This window comes from Vidua chalybeata, chromosome 1 (assembly GCF_026979565.1).
Source record: "Vidua chalybeata isolate OUT-0048 chromosome 1, bVidCha1 merged haplotype, whole genome shotgun sequence".
In the NCBI taxonomy this organism is placed as follows: domain Eukaryota; kingdom Metazoa; phylum Chordata; class Aves; order Passeriformes; family Viduidae; genus Vidua; species Vidua chalybeata.
In genome coordinates, this window is record NC_071530.1 from 143735894 (window position 1) to 143752226 (window position 16333).

At 39.7% G+C, this 16333-nt stretch overlaps 1 protein-coding gene across 4 annotated transcripts in view; it reads right to left on the minus strand.

Annotated features, from left to right (window-relative positions):
* CYRIB (CYFIP related Rac1 interactor B) overlaps nucleotides 1–16333 on the minus strand; it is a 95573-nt gene that overhangs the window by 20288 nt on the left and 58952 nt on the right. For 3 of the 4 annotated variants that reach the window (XM_053954672.1, XM_053954664.1, XM_053954656.1), the window contains exon 3: nucleotides 8430–8466. The exons of the other annotated variant lie outside the window; for it this stretch is intronic. The gene's annotated coding sequence lies outside the window, so the exon portion shown is untranslated. The remainder of the gene's footprint in view (nucleotides 1–8429; nucleotides 8467–16333) is intronic. 4 annotated transcript variants of the gene reach the window in all.

Genomic DNA, 16333 nt, shown 5'->3' on the forward strand with positions numbered 1-16333 from the left:
TGACCATTTAGAAACAAGGTCATGGTGCCCTCTGTGGAACTTCCCAGATTCATGGAAGCAGCTGCAGGTCAATATGCCACAGCTAAGGTTAGATGGCCCATCACTTTCGTACATTGTTTTCCTTCAGAAGGCATAGGTGAGCAGCAGGAAGAGCTGACCTGTTGCACTCAGAGGGAACACTGCAGAGAGGAAAATGAAATCTGACCTTTGAGAAGGTGCTGTGTAAGCAGAATACCTGGACCAATCTAGAGTAAAGCAACCTAGCTCAGAGATGCAACAGGCCCCAGACAGATTAAAAAAAAAAGATTTACGAGGGATTCTTGTTTTGTTCAAGATGGCCTATCATTTGCAATTTTCTGGGCCCAAAACATATGAAAGAACTAAACATATGAAAGACTAGAGTGCTACTGGATCTAATACTAAAGATGATGACAATTTACACATAGCATGAGAAGCTGTCTACAAATCCAGCTATTAACATTTAGCTTCAGTGACCTCTTCTGTTATTTGATGCCTTGTAAAAGCATCACCAGCAGGAAGATTTTGGTAGTTCTGTGAATTACCTCGGTAATTAACCACATAGTGGCATGCCCAGCCAGTATTAATTTACCAAGCTCTCTTACAGTTTCCTTGCAAGTCCACAACTTCATCTGAAGTAAGTAAAATTACTAGTTTAGAAAATCAGATGTGGCCCTAGTTAGGTAACCCTGACCCTGAGCTTCCATTGACAGTGAAGAACATCTCCCAGCACTCACTGCACCCTTCTTGAGCACGTTGCCACATCAATCAGCTCTAGTTCAAGAAAGACATAAGCCTGTATGAAGACCAAAGCCATCAGCAAGCCCTACTGTTGATTTTGATGTCCTGTAGCTGGGGTTTGTTTTGGAGCTGAGTAGCTGATTCAGAGCACTGACTGAAGGTGACCTCTGGGGTGCTAAACCACCTTTTCATCCACAACTCTTCCAGCACAAATGGAAAAAAATGCACACTAAAGTTGTAATCCTTCCCAAGAAGAATTCTGCATATTGCAATCACTAACATCAAAATATTCACATGTCCAGCCTGAAGTAAACTTTAGGTCACTACCTATTTGCTTTTCCACAGCTTCAGAGCATCAACCTCTATCCAATTTTATTTGGCATTCTCATTCAGGACACAGTACACTTCAAAACTTGCAAGCCAATTTCTCTCCCAGAGGTACTACTGATTTTAAAAATGTATAGTGCAGTGTCCAGAGGCAACTCATTAGGTAAACTAACAGCCTATGACTCAGTAAAAGCACACATTTAAGCCACTGAAGTTTCCTCCTGCCACAAATGTAACATCAGGAGATTACAGCAGAACAAAACCACTAGTTTCTGTCCAAAAACTGACTGCCCCTCTGAGGCTGCTCAGAATCCCTGCTGGCATGCTCTGCACTCCAGCACAATAAATTGAGCCACGTGGAGCAGGTTATGGGAAATGGGAGCACAAGCCAGGAACATGACTTAAACTTGACCTACTTTCAGAGGAAGACATATGGAATGCCACATTGGATTAGGATGATTTGGCCCATTACAGCCTTATGGGGTTGTATGATGCTGCGTGCAGGGTCCTGATCAGACAAGCGGAAAGCAAAGGCATATTTTCCAAACAAGCCTTGCACGCATGCCCTTCCTGTGGAAAACATCCCCGACACATTTCAGTGCCCCCCCGCCCCCAGGCTAAGCCCAGGGAAAATGGAATAGAAATACTCAATGCAAGTAAATTCATCTGAGCACCAAAGAAATTTCCCCTCTCACACCTGGGAAGAAAAACTGTATTAACAAAGATGTTGCTTGCAACTGGTGAACTTTCATTATAGGTAAACCACTACAAAGGTGTTCATAAGTGATATTTTCTATTTTTTTTTTGTCCTATTGTAAGAATAATACACTTTCAAACTAGTTTAAAAAAACAGTTAAATAAATAGATTAAAAAATTTATTTGTGATCCCTGAAGAAAATCTGCTTTAAGAGAACATCAGCTTACCTTTTGGACATTTATAGACTATTCCCAGTACTAAAATACACAGTATGAAAACTGTACTCCCTGAAAATCTCATATGTAGTTAAGCACAACACTATATGGAAAGCACATCTAATGAAGCCACAAAGATTTTGTTCCTGGGATTTGAGTTTTACATTTTCATTCTGTTATGAAAGTGTGGCATAAACCTCCAATTCAGAGATATTTTTGGCAAAATATTAAGTAAAAAACATGCACAGCAACAGAAGTTTAGCATTATAGTGGAATACCACCATGTTAGAACACTTGCAGTGTTACTACATAAATGAAACACTTACTGAATGTCTCCCTATACTGTTTTTCTAGAAGGATAATCCTATCAGCCCGTTTCAAGGCTTATTGAACAGTATCTAGCCATGAACAGGGAGAAGGAAAAAAAAAAAAGAGAAAAGCAAAAATAAATGAGACAGCGGATAGGTGTCTGCTCACATCAGCGGAATCCAAGGCAGCCCTTAGCAACACATGGCATCACAGCCTGGCAGCCTATGGGAGCCCGCGTGGCTTTCTCTGCCAATGAAGCAGCAAAGCTTCACAACCAGTGAGAGCATTTCTGCCCTCAGCCTGAAATGCTAGAGACTGCTGCAGAGATGGAAACAGGTCGGTGAAATGCACTGCAAGAATCACTCTATTCTGATGGTTGCAACATTCTCCCTGGATACAAACATGGTTTTGCCAGACTAATACATGTTTATTTCTCTTCCGAATAGTGCTTGAGCAGCAGAGATGTATTCTGACACAGTCTAATTTCATCTATTCATTTTAGTGCTTTTTTTAAAGTAATAAAGATCTGCCATGATACAAAATCCCAAAGTAATATCATACACACTAGAAAATAAATAATTAGACTCAATATTTAAAAAATAGTAGCTATCACTCATTTATGACTGTTAGATTTAGGAAGGAGAAGCTTGGTGCCATTAGCTTGAGGCAAGTTATATTTTGGACAAGCTGGTTTCATATTCAGGATTCATCATAGCTCTAGTAACATCATTAATATTAAAGGCAACAGCTCAAATTGTGTCACCTGTGTAAATCTGAATCAAACACATGAGTGACGTGCCAGAGCCACCCCCAGTTCTGCACAAAGCACACAGTTTTCCTTCATTGATGGACAAGTTTTTCAAGCAAGCATTAAGATTTCAGCCGTTTTTACAGACACTTTTGGGACAGAGCTCCCAGTCCAAACCCATGCCCAGACCTGCACACGGTTCTGCACTGCTGACACCCAGTGGCCACAAACCATGGACTGAAAACCAACCACAATAAGAGTAAAATATATGCAGGCTAAAAATTCCCCTCCAAATCCCCTAAAACAGCCTATATCACTGAATTACTGGAGCTTCAATCATTAGCATCTGAAAACAAATTATACAGTCAGATAGGAAATGTTTTGTACAGGAAAATAAGTATTCAGACTACTGAAAAGCTGTTTGAAGCTGCCTCTGATGTCCATTCATTTGGCTAAACTGACTTTGATACAATAACCTGTTTTAGCTGATTTTTTTTTTTGTTTTTTTTTTTTGTTTTTTTGGGATCACACATCATCAATAAAGTCTCCTTTAGAACAAAACTGAATTCAAAACTTGTCATATCAGGAGATGGAGGTCTGCCAGGGAAAACAGACTAGTGAATAGACCCACATTCCTCAAAACCAGAATTGTAAAGTATGGTCAGAGGAGTGTTTATTCAGTCCATTTTTTCTCTTAGAGGAAATCAAGGGAATGGCACTGAAGAACACACAGTTTCTTTAGAAGTAGTCTTAGAGCCTTGTTAATTTGGGAACATTTTAGTGGTACAGCTGACACTGAATAATGTATTTGACAGGGGCTACAATAAAATAACTAAGCATGCTTACACAAGTCTGGAATAAACCCAATTTGTCTGGAAGAATTACGCTTGTTTTTAAAACAGAACTTGTATTGAATAGGGCAGAGACTATGCTCCAGAATCTGCTCTGATTTACTCTTCAACAAGTAACTGCACAATTTTTCCAAGCATGAATCTGGGGTTAAAAAATAATTCATTACGTTTTCCTTTTTCAAAAGGACACAAGTCCAACATGCTTTAACTTAATTCTGCAAAATGCTCTTTTAAATTCCATTACATGGCAGCCATCGGGAAAACGCAGCCCTTTCATTCAGTTCAGGGACATTTCCACTGGAGGGCAATTCACACTCTGCTCTCTCCTTTAGCGCCGGAGACGCGCAGAGCCGCCTGCAGCGCGGCGGTTCCCCAGCAGAGGGCGCCGCCCTACCGCTGGATCTGCCGGGCCAGCGCGCCCGAGGGAGCCGAGCCCGGCAGCCGGACCGGAGCGGCCGCGTCCCGCCGCCCGAACACCGCTCCAGTGCTGCCATTATCCTGGGAACTCTGCCTGATTCGAGCCTGCCTTTTCTCAAAGGAAACTGGGGGCGTTTTCATCAGGTACATAAAGATAGAAAAAAATCCGTTTAGTAAGAGCCTTTGCAGATTTACACTTTTTATATTCTTTTAGACAAAAGCTGCTCACTCTATGAAAGATGCCATGCCTTTAGAACTGTGCTATACTACCACATTACTAAGAAAGTTTCATATTTCCAGGATGTCAGCCTATAATTTAAGAACCCTCAAGCTCTCATCTCCAAAAAAAACCAAACCCAACAATAATATGTATGGTAAAGTTCTTCTTCTGCCAATCACCTCTGTATAAAGAAAAAAAGCAAAACCCCAACCAAAAATAAAAGAAGTCCAAAAACCCCAAAACCAAACCTGCAAGTTTTATCTAAATGCTAAAAAAAGAAGTATATTTTCAGTTCCTAATTTCTTAACTAGTCCAGTTGATGTGCAAATGGTTTTCTTTCAGAGGAGCTGAATTCCCATCTATCAGACTGCCACATGTGTCAGTATCAGATCTGGCTGAACCTGCACTGAGGATCCCACAGCCTTGGCAGTGCTGCCATCTAATGCACCGGGACAAGGAGTACAAGCACCCACATCGCTCTGCAACACTGAGGTAAAATGTTTTAGCATTTCAGTTCCAAAATGTTGCATCCCTTCAGTGCCTTGGCTTGCAATCTGCACTAACGATGTCATGACAAATTACCTCATCATCAAGCTGATAGATAAAAATAGCCATTAACATATTCCACCTCATGGGACTTCTACTGGAATGTCACAGTGCTAAACCACAAACCTTGTGTGTATGAACCTGACACTGACTGTCCATCTGAGAATTCACTTCAGTGACACAGCAACTCTGAAGTATCAAGGAGGAAAGGAAGGCCTGTGGCCTTCCAAATCATGGAGCTGGAAGGACAGGTTTCCATATTTCGGGACAGCTTTCTGATTATTCTGTGGACTTTCCTTTTTCTGAGACACCAGTCAGACACAGTATGTTTGCAGGATAAAGAAGGCTAATGAAGCACATCAAGATGATGATGGTACAACAGAGGATGAGTAGCAGGATGATGCTCCTTCCCATCCCATCTGTTTTCAGAAACAGTAACAAATAGATAGGCATTAGGCAGGGCAAAGGGATAAAATTGGTCTCTACACAGTTATTTGAAGTTTCAAATGCAACTAATTTCAAGATCAAGGACCTACAGCCATTTTTGTTACATCCAGTTACTTCTTCAGATCCCCTCAAAAGATCACCAACTACTTTTACTGAACCTGGATAGTTCTTGTTGGAAAGCAAGTGTTAAAAACCTCCCTAAATTAAAAAAACCCACCTGACCTGACTGGTCCAGATTTCTCTAGCTGTGCAAATATGATCATTTTTTATCCCATTTTCCATTTCTCCCATCATCTCAAATTTTATTTTAACCTTAAAATCAAGCTAAAGGTACCCAGTAAGGCTAAGATATTATAAGAAAATTAATTCTCATCCTCCTGTTGGAAATATGGAGAAACGTTTGCTATTCTTCAGTGATATCATACACTGAAATCCATTAAGATCAGTAACAAATATACAGAATATCATGCAGAGTTATGATTTTCTGCAGTGGTCCATCTGTGAACTCTACAGGTCCAATTCATCTCATAAGAAGTTTGCAGCAGTTCCTGGAGAAAACCAGGTACACAGGCAGAATGGAAAGACATTAAGAATACTGAACACCTTTAATAATCACACGTGGCTCTAAAAAATACTCCATCTGAAAATACATACTAGAAGAACCACAAATACATGGTATCCCTGTTCCTACTATTCCTTAAGCAGCTGCTCACACAAAGGCTTAGGTTTTACTGAGTAAGGTTTTAACGTATTCAACAGCAAAATCTAGTTCAGTTTGTCCTATTCTTCAAAACTTAACCAAACTTTTCCAGTCCTCAGTTCTTTACTTTACATGTTGCTTGGGTAGGGTTTGTCAGTCCCTCCCAGCTCTGAACACTGGTGATTTCCTGATGGTTTATGATGCTGTCAAGCATCTGGCAGCTACCTTTGTCTTGGCATATCTGGTTAAGTTGAAAGCATCAGGAGTCTGACACCTCAGCTTCTGCTGAGTGGACACCACCACCTTGACTTATGAACATTCTCCTTTCAATACCTGAAACACTGTTGGTTACGAGTTTTTTCAAGGAAAACAGAAGTTATTTGCCACGTGCTGTAGTCATTTGCTGGAGAGCATTCTTCCTGCAGGCAGTATCATTCCCAGCAATGCAATCCGAGTGCAACTAGGTTTTCTGGATGACTCTCACCTTCCTAAGCAGAAGCAACACTGCTCTAGTAGAGGAATAAGTGGAGGTTGTGGAAGGATGTGCAAAATCAAGGGCACAAATGCAGAGGGAAGAAAGATGATGATCCTGGAGCCTGGACTTGACTACATGGACCCATGGTCTGACTCACTTTAGTGACTTTTATAATGTTTAATTTGTAAATTAAACTGTAAATGCTGTAAATTAAAAGTCTGCACTAGTTCCAACTGCAGCTTTAATAATACCCTCAAGGACTTTGTAAGTAAAAGTTAAAGAAAAAAGGTACTACTGCTACTCCCACAGGGCCAGTGGAGGAGCCTGCACCAGAGCAGGTGGATGCCCAAAGGAGGCTGTGACCCTGTGGGAAGCCCATGGTGGACCCATTGGCCTCCTGGAAGGACCTGTGGCCCTGTGGGGGACCCACACTGGAGCAGCCTGTTCCTGCAGAGCTGCACCCCATGGAAGGGACCAACTGGAGCAATTTGTGAAGAACTGTAGCCCTTGGGAAGAACTCATGTTGGAAAAGTTTCTGGAGGACTGTGTCCTGTGGAAGGGACATCCCACACTGGAACAGGGAAGGGTTCCTCTCCCTGAGGAGGAAGCAGTAGCAGCAACCTGTGATGACCTGACTGTAACCCCCATTCCCCACCTCCCCTGACTGAGCAGGGAGGGGTGAGGTAAAGAACTGGGGATAAAGTTAAGCCTAGTAAGGAAGGAGGGGTGGGGGGAAGGTGCTCTAAATCAAATGGTAATAAATTCAACTAATTCTCCTAAGCTGCATCTGTTTTGCCCGTGACAGTGACTGCTGAAGGATCTCCCCCACCCTTATCCCAATCCATGAGCTTCTTGTTATATTTTATCTCCCTTCTCCAACTCAGAAGGGAGTGACAACGTGGCTTTGGTGGGCACCTGGTATCTAGCCTGGATTAAACCTCAACACAAATCCATTTAACCAGCTCCCCAGAATTCAATGGCTTTTTGATGATTAATCAAAAACAGAAGAAAAATAAATCCTACCTCACGTTTGGTACCATTACCTTCCCAATGTGACAGAAGATAAATAGCTGTGCTGGCAAAGCACAGTAAACATGAAGTATAACACAGACACTCTATGCAGTAGCTTAGATGACAAACAGCTGGTTATAAAACTAAGAGCTAAAACCTTCACATGAGCATGTGCTACCTCTTCAGTCTCACAAGCTGGTTCAGAGTACTGTTTCTGGAATAAGAGGTCTAGCTCAGCTACACAGTAGCTTTACTAAAAAGACAGAGAAAAACCAGCAAAACATTTTCTCCTCATTCAAATAGTTCAAGAAGTTGCACGGTCATCTAGGGTAAGTTCACACAAGTGGCCAAACCACTTTGTGTATAATGGAAATGCCTTTTTTGAAGTAATGAGACTTCACATCACTCTGGTGAAAAGTTTTCAAAATCAGCCTCGCCAGGCTCTGTGGTGAGGCCCTGTGGAAGCAAAAACCAAATCCCTGCAGCCTAGTGTAGCCTCTTTAAACAGACAGACATAAATTCAGCCAGGGATCAGGACTCCCAGAGAACACCACAAATTTCAAAGAGTTCTTGAAGGAAAAGAGGGAAAACAAGTTCTGGAAGGGAAAATTACTAATATTGAAAGTGTCCCATTTTCTGTCTTTTAACATACTACAATATTGCTTATTTGTCAGCAGTTTTCAAGCAGGTTAAGTTTCAATTCTTACCTACAGCCAGTGCTGCACTCTGTTCTTGGCCCCCAGTCTGTTTTAAAAGAAAAAAAGAGATTATGGAAATTAATTTTTTTACACCAAAAGTCTTAAATGCGATGCAAGGTGACCTTGGAAAAGCAAACACACATCTGTTCCAGACATACTGTTCTTGTATATCTACTTCATAAACATGGTACTGGATCCATATGCCACTGGGACTTTAAAAGTATGCCAAGAAAATGTAATTCAGACCTGTGTTTTATCTCTAAGCATACAAATAAATAGGGAATGCCATTATTTGGCAATGAGTGTGCTTCCAGAGAAGAATGCTGCCATATTAGACAATGCATAAACACACATATTCCAAAATAAATTTAATAACTAAAGAGTCAAAGCTGCAATAAAATACCAGTGGCAAACTGTTCCTCTTGCATTTCACATTGCTTTAACAAGAAAATCACACAAGATTCTAATCCAACCACACAAATGTGCATTTGAAAAAATTTAAGGCTTGCATGCTGACCTCCAGAGAAGGCATTTGCAAGTCACCACTGAGAACCATTTGCTTAACAAAGAAAACTAGTGTTCTTGGACAGCCTCAGTGTGCGGCACACATCATTACCACCATCCTAACATGGTGAAATAATTATGTTAATAGTACAGTTTAAAGGAGAAGTATGGAGTATTACAGTAACTCAAAGCTTCACAGGAAATAATAGTGTAACATTAGCCAGGGAAGGCTCTGCAGATAAAACAGCAGCACAGGCAAGAAGCAGAGTGGAGACTACAGTGAGAATGACTCTTCACAACCCAGAGAACTGAACATAAGAAATTTCTTTCCAGTGCATGCATCTCTCTCAAAGAAGCTTTCCCCTTGACCAGGCTTAAGTATGGGTAGCAGCTGCTTTTGCCTTTGCCCACTGACTTCAGCTTCCCCTTACTTTATCAGAAATAAGCAACAGCCAGTACTTCAGGACAAAAACATGGTTAACAGCACTGTCTTTGTAGGAGCTGCTGCAATTGCCTAAAATGCACCCACTCTCATTAGGCATATTTTAAATATAGGGGTTTTTTTTCCCCTTCTCATGACTTCACCCTGCTCAATTTGTGCTTTGAGACAGCACAACAGAAATAAAACTCTGGAAATTACTAGTCCCCTGCAGGTCAGGGCTGAACACAACTGGCATTGCAAAGAGAAACTGAAACCGAAGTGTGACCCTACACTACTGTAAGAAGCTAATTTCCTGACAAAGAGTGAAAGAAAAGTCAGATAGGACTGAGCTATAAACAAAAACAAGAATCCTAAATTCATTAGAATGAGCAGACTATAGAAATAAATTTGAAAAAGAAAGAAAAAAGCCAACTGTAGCAGCTAGCTTAGGGACTTGGAAAAAATAATGTCCTCTAATGGTACTAATTCATTTCTATAGAAAAACACTTATTTCCAACTGATAGAATTATTAGGGAAAAAAAATGAGGTCAGGTCTTTCCATCTTTCTATACACAATGCTGCACACACAGAGAGCACTTACCACCTGCAAGAACAACTGCTGATGCTCAGGTGACTTGTCCTGAAGGCTTCAATGAATGAGTGGAAGTTAATAATTAACAAAGCCTTCTAGGAGTCCTGTGGTAATGAAGGCAGGTGGAGAACAGCAAAGCCGTAAGGCAGAAGGGAAGCAGCCAGGAAAGTTGAGAATTATAGGTCAGTTGGACTATCATCAATAACAGGCAGAGGGATGTTAGCACAGGAATCCATTAACTGGTTTCCTGTCTTTTAGTACCTATGAACAAGCCTTTGTGCAAAACAGCTCACACTGAGCACCGCTGATGCTGTCGCTTGGTTTATACTGGCAAGCTGATAGGTATTTGATTTTTTTGCATAGTGTGATTTCACATTACAGTACTTTAAATTTAGAGGTTAGCACTGAGCAATATAATAAAGCACTGCCTAAATGGACTTGATCTCTAATCAGGGAAAAACCCCAGCAAAGATGCATTAAAAATAGACAGATGTGAAATGATTGGTGTAATGGATTTTTTATAGAATTAATTTTTGCACTTTGGATACACCTTAATTTAGACTAAAGAGTTTCTAAATGAAGAACTCTTTCAGGCTCAACATGAACTATTTGGGTTTACATGCTGGGATAGAGGATTTGCAAAACTCTGAGCTTCCTTCTGACTTATCCTCAAGGTTTAGATCAGCAGATTATTACAGAAATACCACAAACAGGCACAAGATGAGACATGTAAACTATACAACTTAATAGGTAGTGAAAATTGAATAATTCAGACCCAGAATTTTTCAATTCCTTGTGATTCTGAGGTAGTCAGATATTTAATGTTACATTACAGAGGAAAAAAGTTCTGGGCAGGAAAATTAACTTTACTCAGTAGGTTACAGCTTATGGAGTCAAACAGCAGAAAGATTAATGCATCCCATCTCAGGGATCTCATTAAGACACAAAACTCCTTCCCTTGAACTGCAGCCTAACTTCACCACAGCAGAAATAGGCCAAAGCATATGCCAATATCTCAGGCTAACTACAACAGAAATTCAAAGAACTGTCACAACAGTTGAAGAACCAAAATGGAAAACTGTCCAGAGCCATCAGAGAGCGACAGTGAATCATCTAAAATGTAGCACAACAGAAACAAAACCAAGCATCGTTCAGTTTGTCAGAGCAAAAGCCTGTAGCTGACAAGTCAAATGGTACCCAGATGAAATAGATGCAGTAAGTAAACTTTCATCACAGATGCAGATGCAGTTTCATCATTGTGAATGATTGTGAATTAATCCGTTTTCACTGAGGTTTTTTTCTCCAGTTTCATCATTGTGAATGATGAAACTGGAGAAAAAAGCCTCTATGAAAACTGGCTAACCACTGAGTAAGCCCTGTGCTTTGGGCACCCACCTCATATTGAACTGATGCTGCTTAACTCAGCAATACGTGAAAAGAGATTTCACATGAGAACAGTGAACCACTAACTTCCAGTATGAAACCACTGTCTTCTGCCCAACTCTGGCTGAACTAATTAAGGAGCTTCTACACTCAGGCACAGACTTGTCAGTGGCTGTCAATCATGATTTGCTACAAGGATGATGATTTTTCAGGCTTTCCAACACTCAGGTTCTGAAAACACTGAGTGCTAAGAAATAATAATCAACAACTTTGCACCAAGAATCTAAATTACTTTCTGTCTACTCAACTGGTATCTCAGCTCATCAGGGAACTTCAGAAGGTATTAACTTCATAAAGCTTACAATACTTACTAGCAAAATCTTGCATGGGATTCATGTACTCTACATGAAATACTGGGCACCCAGACTAAAGCTGTTTTCAAAACAGAATAGACTGCTACTTTGACAGAGCAAATGTTTCAATTCCTAGTCTGCAGTTCAAGCTTGCACTAGGATTCCTCTTGGTAAGCATCACCAAACTGAAATCCATGTGAACCAGCTGTGGTCTCTGGCACAGATGTTCTCAGTTCATTCATCTTAATGGCCCTTGGATACAGAAGAGAACAGCATCTAGCTCAAAGACTACCTGCCCTGGCAATTTTTAGATGTTCCTGATCTCTTGGTTCAGTTTCAGACTTGAAATAGTTTGTGGAAACAGCTCTAGAAAACCTGTTACCCTTAGAAGCACACACTAAAACATAAAAACCAAGCCCAGTCCAAAACAGAACCGCAAATCAAATACATCCCACATCTTGTGGGTAATAAAAAGAGAAAACTCAGATATGTTTAGTAATAAAATTTGATTTTTATTTCAGTAACAATAACAGATGTCTAAGCTATAAAAAATAATTCATTGCCAAGATCGTGTTTCAAAGGGAGTTTCAGGGCATCTGCAGATGAACCCATGGTTCAATGCTAAATGGATGTGAACTCTGGTGTTCAACATCAGTGATTGCAGACAAAGATTCTTCTATATCTGTATGGCAAATGTATATGACACTAAGATTAGCAAAGCAGGCTACCACTACTGCAAAGTGACCTCAGTTCTTCACAAAGAGCAAATGTACTGGTTGCTTGCTATAAAACCATTTTTTTGACTTCTGATTGTAAAGCTTCAGCTCAAACCTTTCTTCTCCATTCATTTTCATTTATCTTGGTGAGGCAAAATTGCATCTTAGAAGCCCACATGTTATATTAAATCTTTCATTATCCTGTGTAATTTCTCAGTGCTGCCACAGTACCTACTATTACTTGCTACACTCAAACCCATGTTTTAAATTTGTAATTTAATGATAGAAATGGACTGTGAATGTATCAGAGGGTCTGTTCCATTATAATTTTTCAAGCTTATATCATTTTCCCTATTATACTTTCACAGGATACATTACCTCTAAGCTGTTACTGTTGCACAGTAGCTTCAATTCATATGACCTTAATTCCAGGGTTTATTTTTTTCAACACCTTTTGTAGTTTATGTATCACATTATATTGTTGTGGACTTGGCAGTGGTGGGTAATGGTTAGACATGATCTTGCATGCCTGTTCCAACCTAAAAGATTCCTTGAAAGCTTTCAGAAAAGTTTAGATGCTGCATTGTAGACCAATAGGAGGGACAAAAAGTTTTATACATACACTCCTTTCAACAACTTCAGAAAAGAAAAAGGAAAAACTAAAAGATACTTGAGAAGCTTGTATGGCAAAAGAGGATATTCACACCAAACTAGTATTCAGCATGAAAATTTATATTTTCATCCACTTACACATAATGGTTTGTTTCCACAACAAACCATTACTTTGGCTTAGTGGAAACAGTAAAATAAACTATCATAATCTTCATTTTTGCATCTCAAATCTCTACACAGAAAAAAACCCTGCAAGTTGAACATCAACTACAAGGGATTTTTTTAACCAGATCAAAAAGTTAAATATTGCCAAATATTTAACTTATTGCCAAATAAACTTCTTCACTTATAGAAATAAGTATAATAGAAATAGTAAAATAGAAATAGTATAAATAGAAATAAGTTGAGACAAATAAATGTTGGGTAACCAGAAGATGAATAAGAAATTTAGGAAAGAAGAGATGAGACTTCTTTAGCTGTTTAATTTAGAGCTGTGTTTTAGTTTGTGTTTGGTTGCTTTTTTTGGTAGTGGAGTAGTGAGTAGAGCTGTGGTACTTTAGTCCAAGCGACACAGCTTCTGGTTTTACCTCAAAAAAAGAAAAAAAAGAAAAAAAAAATCTGCAAGAATTATTAAAGCAAGTTCTGTGTCTAATAGTCAATTACTCAAACAACTGAACTTTTTACTTTTGGTAACATTATCTCCTGTATTTCTTTTGAACTTTCATAAATCCAAACCCTGAAGTGATTTAGTACTGGATATAAAACGTAAGCAGAATTTTTAAGAACTCTCTAGAATTCAGGTTTTCACTCCTTAAAAAAACTACTGAAATATTCCTAAGGTAGGAAGAGATATGGCATATCATTCCTACACCTTTAAATGCCATTGGCATTTGCTATCCATTGCATGTTTAACTTCCCCATGACTGTTTTGCCACAGTAGATGCTTCCTTTATTTTTATGCTGTTAACACCCAGTTGTGAAGTGTTCCTGAATACCACCCAAGTGATTCAACAGCTTATTTATCTAAGATATACAGATGATATAATTTATTAGAAATATGACAGAGTTTAACAGAGAGTTCTGGCTCAATATCATCAAAACAGAAATGAAACCATGTCCTGTCCCAGGAAGTTTGCAGCAGTGTTCATCCACTTGCACAACACAAACAGTAAGACATGGAAAGGTCAGCAGGGCTTTTCCATTCACATTATTAGTGGTGTAGAAGCAGTTCTGAGCAATGCCAAGACCCACAGCCCTACTCCCTAATGCTTGAACAGAGGAGTCCTTATTCCTTATAATCTAGATTTCTACTCTGAGGGTAAAAAACAAACGAAAACCAAAACAAAACACCAAAACAAAAACAAAAAATTACCCAAAAACAAACAAACAAAAAAAACAACCAACCAAAAAAAAACCCCAAACACCTTCCTCAGGAAAAAAACCCAGCCACAGAAGAGTTACAGTCACTTACCACCTAAAATATCTTTTTCCTGGTTTTAGTGAGTTCTAACCATCAACTGTTCATCAACAGGATCAAAAATTGAGAGCTGAAGCCCTAGTTACACCTCTGATAAGTAAAACTCAAAGATGAACTTAGACCTAAGCTGATTATGCTACAGCTATGAAAGGTTCCCACACAGCATCTCTGCTGCTCAAAGACAATGGATGTGTTTATTTCAGATTGCTAAGAACACAGTTTAGATTTTTAAAAGCCTGAAAAGCCCTTCCTATGGACACCAGCAGTAGTAAGTTTTGTCACATGCTCAGGGCTGAGCAGTTTCTAGGTGACAGTCAAGCAGTTCACTTTAAGTCCTTCCCCCAGGGTCCCCAGGGCTGCTCCACTATGCAAACCTCAGCAGAGGCAGTTCCTTCCAGTTGTAACTCATCCACAAAAGGGGGCAGGACTTTCCAAAGGGTGACTCCATGAGAGCCTTGGGACAAGCAGCAGTTTCTGTCAAGGAGGACAGAAGAGCTCTGCTCCTGTCAGAGGAACTGTCACAGAACACTGAGACTGTTGAAAGTGCCTCCAGCTTGTCCAGGAGCTCTGTGACCTCCACCTACACAAATATTTGCAATAACTGTTGCAGCTGCAATTAAAGAATAGAAGAGGACAGGGTATGAAGAAGCTTTTCCAATCAGCTTTACATTGCAGTAACACAGTTTTGAAATTATTCTGGTAAAAACATGGATGATTAGAATACTAAATGCAATTCTATCAATCATTAGCTGTCCAGGAAGGAAAAAATCTAACATGATATTTTAACCTGGGATCTCAAATGTTTATTGGGTAGCATGTGATGTGGAAAAACATACAAAAATTACAGAATACAGGGTAACAAACATGAGAGAGATAACATGGGAATGTCCAGGTTCAGCTCCTAGGGACTGTTGTGTGTATTCAACAGCTTTGTCCAACAGGCAGGAAAGTAAACCAAAGAACAGGAGCCATACAACAAGGTCTTAATTGCTGCATTGTAATTTAATGGCACTGAGTCTCAAGAGCTGCACACTATTTCTTTTCAATAATTTCTCTAATTCCATGATGACCTAAAGGGAGACAAGCTGCATCAGAGGAATTTCAGATGGGACATTTAGGAAAGCTTCTTCACTGAGGGAGTGTCTGGTCACTGGAACAGGCTCCCCAGGGAAGTGGTCATGGCACCAAGCCTGACAGAGCTCAAGAAGCATCTGGACAGCTCACTTAAGTCATATGATTCAGTGGTAGCGAGTCCTGTAAGGAGCAGAGAGCTGAACTTTAAGATCTGTGTGGGTTCTTTCCAACTTGAGACATTCTATGATTCTAAATAATAAAACTGCAGTTATGTAGTCAAGCAGTAAGATGAACATTAACAAGAACTAAAGGACTGTATGTCTATAGTTCAAGTGCTTAAAGAGTTAAAAAAACCAACAACCTTCCCTCCACAAAACCTAGAATTACCCCTTAACAAGTATTTTAGAGTTCTTCTCTAAGTCAGGAAGTGAAATAAGCAACATCTGACATTAACCTAATGGAACAGACCACATAAAACTGAATATGAACCTCCAGTCACCTGTCTCAACAAGCACAGCTTTTCAGGTCAGATGTCTTTCTGATGAGAAAAGTTTACATATTTTGCTGCCCTGTTTAAAAATGACTTTTCAAAAAGTCAAAACAACCCTTAAATTAATGCCTTTGATTTGAAGGCTCATTGGACAAACAGAAATAAACAGTTCATGTTGTCCTGAGCAACTATTTACAGGTAAAGAAAAATAGCCGCTTTACCTTCATAAACAAATCAGCATGGCTGAAGTCTCAAGCAGAGCACAGTTTACTAAATAAGCCTTTAAACCAA